The sequence below is a fragment of the Lonchura striata genome, chromosome 6 (genome assembly GCF_050655825.1).
Source record: "Lonchura striata isolate lonStrDom1 chromosome 6, ASM5065582v1, whole genome shotgun sequence".
Classification (NCBI taxonomy): domain Eukaryota; kingdom Metazoa; phylum Chordata; class Aves; order Passeriformes; family Estrildidae; genus Lonchura; species Lonchura striata.
The window spans coordinates 19,058,006-19,070,996 of NC_140708.1; the positions used below are offsets into that span (position 1 = coordinate 19,058,006).

General features: G+C 36.1%; 1 protein-coding gene across 34 annotated transcripts in view; it reads right to left on the bottom strand.

The window, feature by feature from the left end:
- The window catches only part of LRMDA (leucine rich melanocyte differentiation associated), a 728,564-nt gene that overhangs the window by 312,416 nt on the left and 403,157 nt on the right, over nt 1-12,991 (bottom strand). The window lies entirely within an intron of this gene.

Sequence of the window (12,991 nt, forward strand, 5' to 3'; positions counted from 1 at the left end):
GGTACTGAATGCCAAACATTTCATAAAAACGAGTATGAGAAGAGAGATGTTCTCTGCCATAGAGCCCTCTCAAGATCCATCTGTTGAATCAAATAAAATCAATGAACTCATATATCTACATGTTCACCGGATCCTTGTGCTTCCAAACTCTGAACAAAACTTTTCTGCAAATAGGAATAGAGCATGCCTGCATAATCTACTCCAATAGTTTTATTTTATTGAAGTATATTTAATGATGAATTTCTGAGAGATTGACATTTATATCCTGGTATTCTGATTTCTTTGTGGCTGACCTCCTACTGCCTTGAAGTTTAACTCAGTAAGTTTGACCAACCTAGGCAAACCTCTTGTTCCCTATCAATGCAAATTAGTCAACAGTTCTACAAAGCACAAGGTCCTTCTCACCAACTACTGTACTCAGGATTGCGCAGGAAGTAATTTTTCCTTCACGGTGTGCCACCATTAGAGGCAGTGACACCTCCAATCTGATTCCTGAGCAAGTCAGATCCTCCACCTTCTTACAAGGCAGCACTGTATTTACTGAGCTAAAGAAACAGACTTTCCTCTGGTATCAATCATCATAGTTCATAAAATAGGATTCCACATCATTAATTAATTTTCAATTTTATTGAGCATTTGACTACTTAGCATGCTTTCCAGACAACTGTTTTGAGCACCATCACCCTTGTTGGCAATTCTCAAACTGCATAAGCTTTCTAATTAAATTAAGCTTTGCTGTGTGTGAAGAAAGGAGGGAATATTTTATTCTTACTTTATGTAGATGAAGAAACACAGGAGTCACTTGCTCAAACAAGCTTATGAAAAGGTATTGCCTTTGACTTACGGCCTGTGTTCTAAGCATGAAGACATTACACAGGATAGGTTTATCATCATATAATGTAATTGATCAAATAATATACAAACCCCTAAAAACAGAGCATGAAATACTTTGTGCAGGACTCAAGAGAAGCACTCTCTTCACTATCATACAACTAGTACACATTTAAAATTAACATCTAATGATAATCACTGATTTAGTCATGCAAATGATTTAATACCATGCTGGTGAAAATGTGCAGGTTGGTGTCACCAGCAATTATGTTCTTATGAACTGGCACAGTTCATGGGGAACAAGACTTAAGCTGATGCCAATTACTTTAAAAAAGTGCCCCTGAACCAATTTCCAGATTGGGAAGGCAGGAAAGCAAGGAAAAGAACAATTCAGATTCCATTATTACTAATCAGGCTTGCATTTTTATGATGAAATATAACATTCTAATACTTGGATAGATGATTATTAGAAACTGAATTAGAGTTACTAGCATTTGTACATGAATATATAAGACAGAAACTAGTGGAAGCTGGCCAGAACATAAGCACAGATGCAAATGTTTTTCTCTTAGTCTGAGGAAGAGAAAAATTTATGGAAAAAGTCACCAAAAGTATAAGAGGACAAAAAAAACCAAGGAAAAAACACGTTCATTCAGAGAAGGATGCAATGTGCAACGTCATATTTAAATAAGTTCATCCTTTTCTCTAAAGAAAAATTCAGCAGAAATATGAGGAAGAGCATATCTATTTCCTATCCCTGCAAGCCTAACAAATCTCCACAAAGATAACTGCTTTTCCTGTAAACTTGTCTCATGTCTATTCAAGAACAGAGAGCAAGATAACAGAGAAAATGCTCTAATGAAGAAAATGCATTTTTCTTGCCAACGCCCTTCTCCACACATCTGAACTTCAGAGCTTGTTCACAAAATATTTCTTTCTGGTTGAAAACCAGAATGTTTGCCATGGTCTAGCATTGGAGAACACTAAACCACTATCCTATGTAAAAGCAAAAATCCATATTTCTCCACAGATGTTTTGTTCAGAAGATACAGGTTTCTCCATCTTAACAATCCTTAAGACATTTCTGGCATAAGCTTTTTGTAGTCACCCCAAAGAGAAAGCCAGCAGAATTCCAATTTCATTTTATAGTATGTACGAAATTTTTATGAATAATTGCCACCATTGCTTTTGTGCTGCTCTCGGGCCTACTCAAGTTCTAAGTTTACAGGAAAATGTTTCACAAGTATGTTGAAAAGTACTGCTTAAAATTATTCCACAGATGGGCAGCAACTGAAGAAAATATCCACCTCCTAAGTGATTAATTGTTTATGGTAAAATAAAAATAAATAGGAAGAGATCAGGAACAAAAAATATCCTAATAAAATTTTCTCTGTTTTTAAAGATACCCTTGTTTGTTTTTTTTAAAAAGTACATATTACATGGCCTATCACGTGAATTTTTCTAAACAAGGTACTACAGCAGCATGACCTTAGATCAAAGCTCACAAGCTATTTGAGTTTAATGAATATAAGTGAAAACTGCATTCTTTAGGTGTGAACCCACATACCACACATACTTGAACTCTTTTCAATAAAATTTGTAAACTGCCCACAAGTCAACAAGTTTGAAAAATTTTGCTTATAATTCTCAAGTGTCATATTCCAAACCAAAGAGGAAAGAAACAAAGCAAAAGACAGAAATTAAGATAAACTGTAAACCATTTATTCAGCAGTTTGGAGATGGGGGAAAAAGTAAAAAGAAATAGCACAGGAGCTTAAAGGTTGCATTTCAATCTATTACCTAATTACCAGAAATACAAACTAAGAAATCAATACTATTAATATACTTTCATGAAAGATGGCTTCCACCTGGCAGCTCCTAAGAGCAAATATCTGCTCTATTTTGCTTGCTCCTACTTCCAATGAACAAGCAATGAAAACTTTGGACATGTTTATATAATAATATGGATATAACAGTCCAACAGAATACTCAGAAATTCAACACCATAGCTGACTAAAGCAATTTTTCCTTTGCCACACACAGTCTGCTGCACAGGATTAAGAGTCATTTATATGTAAAGAGTTAAATTAAAAAGAAAATAAAAAAAAAATTAGTAGCCTTCAAGGAAATAAAAAAAACCCCAAAACATAATATACTACTGAACCTGTGTTATTTACCCAGAGACAATCTCTCAGATTTACTGTATGTACTTGTATAAATGCAACTTTCTCTAGCCTAAGGAAGGATTACTGCATCTAAAAGCTCTCCTGTTTCTTCTGTCAGCTAGGACAGCAAAATACTATTTTTCTTATGCATTTGGACTGCATATACCTTTAGGTCAACAGTGTTAAAACACCACTAGTGTTAAAGCATCTTCTAAACAAGTTAATGGGATAAAGAAGAATGAAAATACAGAATTTTAAAATATCGTAGCTATTATGAAAAACAGGAAAGAAAGAAGGCCCAGCAACAATTCACACAGGGGGATATGTAAACGCCTGCTTTTGCCTAATGCTCAACATTGAGCACAACCTTCCTTATGTTCCATCATATCAAATTCCACCACACTAGTCTGTAACAGAATGCAATTATTTCAAACTCTTTCAAAATCCTTACAATTTTCTGGTATTAGACTAATGTGATCCTTGATTCTTTGAGCAACTTCTGGGGATTTGGCCTCTTTGAGCATCCCACTAAGACTGGAGATCAAGCTTAACATACCAAAATCCCCTTACTGCTTGAAACCAGACATCTTTAAAATTCGTGTCTTACTCCTGTAATAACCAGGACAGAAGGGCACTGTGGAAAAGGACTAAAAAAATCCCACTGAACCCTTCTCCAACTTTGAAAGATCAGGAATCAATCTTCTTGAAAAGGTGGTTTATCTTGTACCTCTGTTACAGGACAGAGAATAGTAAGCATCACACGTGGCCAAATTCCCATGTATACATTAAACCAATTCTGTGTTGTATTTTTAAGATTTGGGGCTATCCTGGGAACAGTGCACAGTGCTAGAGGCAGGTGAGCAGAACTAAGGAACCAGATAGCTAAGCTGTTGGTGAGAATTCACCAAGATCTAAAAAATATTTGCTTTTTCCAGCAGAACACATCCAAGCTAAAATGTCTATACATATACTTCTATAATATTATCCTTCATGGATTAATAAATATAAAACATAGGTTCCATTTTCCATATGCTCATTTAACCTATCCTTATTATCTTTTCTTTGTCTGTGTGGTTAAATTAAATTGATATTCCAATTAATAATTATTACAAATGCAAGAACAGAAAGTGCAATTGTTCCCTGGTAGCCAAGCTTTTCCACAGGAAGGCCAAGTCCTGAGTATTTAGACAGAAACTTAAAATGTTTACATGACCAAGTCATGTTTTTGCAGTTCCTGTCAATGAAGAAGATTCATCTGAGTTTACAAGATTTATCCCACTGTGAAACTGGCACTTGGACAATAGACTCATTCAGCTGTCTTTAGTCCTATGAGTCACTGAGCCCATAAAGGGAGCTCGGGATGCCACATAGCTTTTATTCACATGCTAGTTTGACAAAAATAAAAACTGCCAGGTGTAACACCTTCAACGTTTAGGAGAAAATGGTGAGTAGAGAAACACATGGCAATGGTGGAGAGTTCACTAGGAGGGTAGGGAAGCATAAACACCAACTATTTGGTGGTACTCAGGATTGTACATCCCTCACTCCCAAAGTACTGAGGTTCATTCCTTTGCACTAAATTTATGCTTTTATTGTGGTTGCTACCAGCTAAAGCTATGTGTTTCAAAACACTCACAAAATTAATGTTTGCTTATACATGCATCACGTGCAAGGCACACAGCCTTAGTCCTTTGGCCATTCTTCCCAAAGTGGCTGAGGTCTCCCTCTCTGGAGATATTCAAGAACTGTCAGGACACAATCCTGTGCCATGTGCCCTGGAATGACCCTGCTTGAGCAGGAAGGCTGGACCTGATGACCCCACTGTGATCCCTTCCCAACCTTACCCATTCTGAGATTCTGTGATTAGTTCTGAACATTGTCTTGGGCCACAGAGAAGGTTAATCAATAGGACATTTAAGGAACACTAGAATAGATTTTACAAATGAAATATCATATCTTTAGTCTACTGAAAAACATGTTCATCTCATTTATCTTAGATTATTTACTCACTTACAGTCTTGATGTATTTCATGTGGCAGTAACCATGTAGACCAGAAAATCAGCTCGAGAGGTGAATTAAATGGCATATTCTTTACTAAGTACAGCAGTTTTCATGTTCACAACACTGTAATTCTTTCTGTATAATGCTGCTATTAATTATTGTTAAAAAATGCAGATATTCAGTATAACAACCACATAGTAAGACAGAATTTAACTCAAACCTTTAGGAGACTTTTTAATTTAAATAAGAACTCCTGTAAGGAAAAAATATTTACTATCACTTGGCAGAATATCACAATTTATTGGGCATTTTAAAGGTTATGATAGAGTGGCACACCTCTCAATCAATGTTTACCAATTGAGACAACTAATTCCTGAGAACATTCTCAGGAAAATAACTGGTCCCTAGATCAGAGTGCTAGTTTTAATTCTTTCAAAGGACTCTGCTAACAATATAACTAAAGTTTACTTAAAAATAACAGTTACCATTACGAGACAATTGTCTGAAACAAATGAGACAATTCTCAGTAACTAGAAAAGGCTGATAACTTAATAGACCCAAATCTTCCAGAATGTGACACACAGGCTGTATCTATATCAGCAATTTATTTAGCAATACAAGCAGATTGGTTACTTGAAGCAGTTATTGCTTAAGGCTTTTCACGCTGCCTCCCAATTCTTTCAACTAGATTTAGAGTCTTACAAACACCCAACATATATTTCCAGTGACTTCAGCTGAGAGGACCTGGCACTTGTATTACTTGCAACTAGATCATAATCAATAAACAAATAGCATGCAAAGATTTGTGCCAGATAAATCTCCTCTTAACTGAAACTGCACCATGTTTCCTTGTTCAACTAAAGACAAGTTGTGAAAAATCTACATAGCTAGAAAATACAGCTTTTGGGGGGAAATACAGCTTTCTAAAAATTCTTACAAATCCCACTAAAACACAGCAACAACCTCCTAACAAAATGAAGTAGGAAGAAGCAAATGTAAAACTCTTATTGACCATGGTAGACTTTTCCTGCATTGAGATCTCTGAGAGATAGGGCACAGCTTTACACTTGGACTGTAAAACTTTTTTTTTTTCTAAGGGGAGAGATATCTCTGTTCTATCTCTCACCTTAGTTCTTTCACAAATGGAAGGTTGGACTTACAAGTGAAATAATAGTCTAAAATCAACCTTAATCAGTGTTTTTTCATCAGCTTTCTTAGAATGAAATTTGGCTTGATTTCATAATTATTATGGATATAGACTGACTATAAGACATATGTACACACATCCTCAAGTACATCCATATTTATGTAAGTCCTACTGGTTGGAATCAAATATTAACAATGTGGTTTCTTCCTACAATTTCTCTCAGCTTTTCAGGTTCTTCAGTATAAATAAAATTCAGCTATTTTCAGAAATGTTGAGCCTGAATATAAGGGAAACTTAAAGGCATAAATTTTATACAAAATTTTGTACAAAATCAGTCTATTTTCAGGTTTACAGGATGTCTTCTGACACATATTTTGAGCAATGTGAAGAATGAAAAGTGGAATCCTTAAGGACCATTTTAGAACTATAGAATCATCTGCAACAAAGGGATTTAAAGATTCCTTAGTGTAAAACAGATCATATTTATAGTGGAATACAGCCTACTATGTGACTATTAAATTGAAGACTTCACTCACTTTCAGGAGTAATTTGCCACATGGTCCTCAAGCACTGTCATAGCAGCTGTCAATTTTTTTTTTATGCCTGTACAATTAGCACAACTTCTAAGATACAGGCGTGAACGAGACACTTCTCTATTAAAGTCATGTGGCTGCATAGTATATCAAACAAAACAGGCATGAATGAATTGCTAATAGTGAAATCAGCCACCCACAAACAAAACCCCAGCAAAAGAACAGATCATGTCCCAATAGCTCTGTTAGATCTACCTCCACTGCTGCTGTTAATAGAGGAAGGAATGCAAAGAAGGAAATCTGTGAAAAAGCCCTTCAGTTTCAGGAGGAGAAAAGCAGGCCTCTGCAGTGATGGGCCCTGTCTTGGTGACTGCATATTGTGCACAATATGAAGTGCTTGGAAGGGACACCAGAAGATGACAAGAAAGAAAAATTGCCTCGGCAGGTTTTAAAGGGCAACAGGTCTGAAAAAGAAACTAAAGAGCAACTCTAGCTGTCGATAAAGTGGAGTAATTGAGCTGCTAAAAGGTCTAGATGCAAAAAAATCATTTATCCAAAACCCATCCTTGAATTCAGTAAGCTGAACACTCACAACCCTTAGTCTTGGCTGTCGTTCAATTGTAATAGATGGCTTAACATCTGGCACATATAGAATAAGACACCACTTCTGCCAATATCCCTGGATTTGCACCACCCTGAACCAACTATGTGCATTAAAATCTTTGTATGCAAATCTTCACACACCTCCACCAGAGGCTATGCCAACTGCCAAGCTCACTCATGTGACTTTCTGCTTTTACAAACCTATTTTTATTACCAGGTAGATACTTGAATTTTCACTTTTTGAAGCAAGTACTTCTGAGACTTCAAATCCGAACATTTGCTCGCTTTTCACTTCATGTATGCCATATCATCCCTACAAACTCTGCAAATGTGATTGGTAAATTCCTCCCTGCTTACAGAGACTGTTAATTAACTCACCTTGAAAAGTCCTGGGATCCTCTTACAAAAAGTTATTATGTGGCTGCCCCATGATGAATTCTTGAAGTTGAGATGAGGGGAGCAGGCAGAGAGAAATACAACATTGCTGAGGTTAAGCATTATGCATTACAGAGACAAACACTCCTAAATCCTTACTCATACAAACATATATGTGTTTTTCTTCAAGCCTCATTAAGTAGCAAAAACACCTGTGAAAATCTCTTATTAGAGTAGTTGAAATCACTTCTCATCTTGAGAAGTTCAGAAACATTCTCCAAAGTGAGACGCGGTGACTCCAGTCCTGAAATACAAGAACACAATTTGCTGTTTCTAGCCACAGCAGATTCAAACATACCACAACAATATACATGGAAATTCTTGATTGCATTGCTCACTGAATTTTCATTAAATTAAAATGGGATTTGTCAAGAGATTCAAATTGAAGAAAATACTGAATTTTTAATGTGGTTGAAGTATATCCCAAAATATTTCTACATGACTCTCTTATTTTGTTGGGTTTTTTTGACAACAAAAAATGTGGGAAATCAATTTCAAAATAAAATCTGGTTTTATTGATATATTTGCTTTATGCCTTTCATGAAGTGGAAATATTTCAAGATTGATTTTCCTTTATTTAAGAAGAGCTTGCTAATTCTTTAGTGTTGGTGTGTCACATCTGGCTGGAGGAGAGAAGATATTGTCTTTCTAAGGGTAATAACTTTATTTTAAATACAAGAAGGGAGAGGTAAAAGTTAAAAGTTCTGTTGCTTCCTTTTCCTATTTTTAGCTTAAACACCATGATACTATTTAAGATCAACTTTAGTAAAAGCTGGCTTTAGGAAGCCTGAATTTGGTGCCTATACCAATTAAGTAAAATCTCTTTGATTTCTCTCAATTATCCTAAGCTATATGTCATCCCAAACAAGCCCTGGGAAAAGGCACTACACACCATATACGACATAGGATCCCCAGGCCACTAGCTCTACCAACTAACTGTGTTGTTAAAATTATAGCAACTTATTCATTTTCTGCTTCTTGAGAGCTTAATTATCTTTTTTTCTTTCATGCTTTGTTTGCTAGACTTTGAATATCTGGCTTTTCTTTCTATTCTACCACATGAAGTAATCAGCTGACTTAAAAATGCCAAGTTTTCCAGAGTGCCTTCTCCAGAGGATAATATAAATGTCCACCACAGAAGAAACAGATTTTCTATATTTGGGGCTCTATGAAATTTTCCCACTCACACAATAGTATTTTAATATGCACTTACATTGCTCCTTGCACATGCTCATTTAGATTCAGATTTTTTATTTTACCTTTCTTAACACACAAGAAGTACAAGAAGTTTGTTGTTTATTTCTAAGAACATGGCACAAGCAAACAATGTAACAAAAAACTCTTTCAATAATGTTTTATTCTGATGCATTAAACAGCAACAATTGCTAAATATCTGTAGTAAATTAGGGATCTTTCTTTCACATGCACACAATTTTCTATAATTTTTGCCCCTCAAGGAAACACTACATTGAAAAGAAGAAACTGTTACAGCCAGACAGGGATTTTCAAGGTGCTATCCTTTTCCCAGGATCCCATTGCATTTTTAACTAATTCCATATGCTTTAGTGCCAGCAGACCCAGCATCTCCCCAGCAAAAGCAATCTATGCTGCCCTGCCACTTAAGCAGGAGGAGCACCAGTGCTATCAAGGCTTGTCATCTTGCCTATTAGCTTGATGTCTTTATTCACAGGCCATCTGCACCACTGAGAGATACCAAGGCAGCTAATGTCAATATGAACAAATTCCTCTTCTTTTACAAGAAATGTCAAACATAGGACAGAGCAAGAATGACCCCAGGAATACCAACAGATGTTAGCTACAAGGCTTTAAAAGGGGAAAAAAAAAAAATCAATCTTTCCTACTGGGACTAATTAAGATGAAACAAGAACAAAAGTAAGAAAAAAAATCATGTCACATTATTAAGGAGCTTCATACATACTTTCTAAGCTCATTATTGGCATATTGCCCCACACTCTTTGAAAAACTGGTAAAAAAGTGGTTGGGCAGTTGGCACAGTATTAAAAAGATTCTCTATGTAATTCTCAGTCCTCATCTGAATTACGTAACAGATCATGACAAGAAAAATTATATATAATTATTAGCAAAGTACCATTTCAAGCAGAAATAAAGCACAGCAGCATTTGCACTATAAATCCATGCATTAAAAAAGCTCTAAATATAAGGAAATCCAGACACGGTAGAGTACTTGGGCATTCAGGAATGCCTGCAGTGACATTTTTAGATTTACCTGTAACAAAAAGATGTTCCCCTGTACCACAGGTTAAACACCAGAGTGCAAAATTTAACAGCCATATTTGTGCCCATGTTCATAGGCTGACAATTAGCATCACTCCTGATTTGGCAAGGAACAGGGGGACAAACCCATCATGGCGAGAGAAACTGCCTAGATCATTATCACGTATTTTAGAGATGATAGGTGAGAGGAGATGCATTAAAAGCACCTCCATGTCATCTTTCACAGCAGGAGCTCAGCCAGAACTCTGGTCTTACAGAGAACTCAAGCATTTCGGCCCCCTGATGGAACACTATGCTGTCCCTGCAAGCTACAATATGATGAAAACATCAACTCATTTCCAGTTCATTCCACCTTGGGAAAGAAGGATATGGCTGTGAAGAAAAGCTGAGCTCTCCCATGGCCATGGAGCCGTGGCAAGATGGACCTACACATGTCTTAGAGGCTGCTTGACCATGTACACAGCTTTTCAAAAACTGTGCTTCCATGTGTCCAAAAAGATTTACAGACATTACAGGCATTTATTTTTAGCTGTCGAATTGTTATCAGGAATGGGAGTTGATATTAAAAAGGGCCTTTTTTGTTTATTCAAATGTTAGTTTAGACAATAAGTCTACTTGTTTTGGTGGGCATAAAAAGTGGAAAATGAGCCTTTTATCCTCATCAATGTAGAAAAGTTATGTTTTTCTTTCATTCCATTGCTTCAGAAATTATAATTTCTTATTATAAGAAATGGACTTATAAATTCCATCTTACACTAAACCAGAAAAGCTCTATCTTGCACACACAAATCTTCACTGTCCAGCTATGTCAACTCAAACAAGTATTCTGCTTGCACAGTTTCAGGCAGTCACCAATGAAATCAGCTTTTCTGAAGGAGCAGAAGTGCACATTATGTTCATTGCAGGGTTAGCTATGCCACTGAGAAGTGCGATACTTCTTCCTCCTCCCATTCCTGGGATTGACAGTAAATGTCTTAAAAGAAAACCAGAAAACCCCTGACACCATTCATTCATTCATTCTGTGTATACTGTGAATTCATTAGGCAGCAGCAGCTCTCCACAAGGCTCAGTAGAGGTCTGGAGACAAATATCACTGTACAAGCTTATACACAACATGGACAGCCTTTCCTGTCCAATGCTAGTTTCAAAAATTTTAATGAATATTTTGTAGATACATAAGTTTATTTTAACTTTATTACAGCAGCCTCTTCCATTTTTTCTGGATGATTATATCTATTACATTGCAGGTGCTCCTCTATGAGAACATTTAACCAGTCTTGGAGTCATATGCTTCAACTACAATTAATTCACAAGCTCCTTTTACTATAAACACACCCCCTACAAATTAAAGAGACAGCCATCTTTGCAACTCTCTATAGAAATGGATATTAAGATTTCATTACTGTTACTGATAACAACAGAAACACACCTGAGTGTATTACAAAATACAACAGATGCACATCTGCACCTCCCTATTAATAAGATTCATTAGGGCAATTCTAAATTCAGGGGCATTGAGACAAATGACATAAGTTGCTAATGTGATCACACTGAAATATTCCACCATTATACTGCTTTTCTACTTTTGGATTAGCAGATTACCCCTAAAATTAACATGCCCTTCATTAACTACTCTTTGATAGCAAAGTTCTATGCATTTTTTTTGCTTTGATTGCCCCCAAGGGTTGCACAGAGGCTTAAAAGTCAGTCTTGTCTCCCCTTCTATCAGACAAGCAATTCATATCCAGCCTTCCTTTCTGATTTACTGATCAAACTACAGGAAAGCATCTACAATGACAAGAATTTGAAAAACTGATAGCAAAGTCTGAAACAAATAGCTAGGCAAACTATTTACAAGAGAAGTTGTCACAATTTATCAAACTATCACTTCTGTTGGAACTGAATAAAAGACAGTGCTTGAAATTGCTTTTAAAATCTTTATGCTACAACAGAGTTGTGCATTTGTGGATATTTTTAACAAAAATAGAAGAGAGAGCTGAATTGGACTTCAAAATGTGGAGTGTTCAAGTGAGAGATTTTGGTTCACTCCCTCTGTAGCTTTTAGGGCTTATTACCCATACTCTTTCTATTTGCCACTCTGACCATGCACACAGAGGAGCTTTCCCATCCCCAGTCACTGGGCCACTGAAGTGTGTCCATTTCTTCTATTCATTCTATATTGAGAAAACCACTCTGAAAAATGACCTTTTGCCTAGCCAATAAAGATTCAGGGAGTGTAAATTATAGCATATGGCGGCTGATTTGCTCAAGGGAGCATAGCATTTACCATACCCAAAGCTGGATCTGACAGTTTAAACAGTGGCAAAGAACAAAAAATTAGTCTTAGAACCACAGAAATGAGAACCTTTATTCAGAATGATTCCCTTTAAAATGGTGAAAATGCAAACTAAAATTCAATTAAATGTTAAATCTAATGTTGGAGCACAATAACTTAAGGAGGGCTGATTCTTTTCCATCTGTAAATGGAAAAGAAGCCATTCTTCTCAAAGATACATGAAGAAAAACAAATTCGTTTTCAAAAGAAAATTGACTTTTTATAACTAAACTGAGGAAGATACTCTGCATATGTTAAAAGAGAAGCTGAATAAAGCAACTTTATAAATGGCTAAAAATGGTACCAACACCAATGGTATAACAGCAGTAAGATTTGCACAGAAGTAGCTCCTTCATTTGGCAAAGGGTGAAATCCTGTTCTCTGGTTTCACTTTCAGTTTTGTTTTAAAAATTAACAAAAGGATCAACATAAGGATCCCTTCCATAAGGATCCCAGCGCTAACATTCTCTTCTTTGCCTGTGTAATGCAACAAATATATTTTATATGATTCCTTTGATTAAATGAAAAGATCTATTTGTCTGAAAGATGATACTTTAGCAATCCTCTTGCTAATTCAGTGCTGTGTGATGTTGAAGGTGAAGTGTGTCAGGATACTTAAGCTGGGGATTTGAACCTATGACCTAAGAGGTGAAAGTACTCTGGAAGATATAAAATACCTTACTA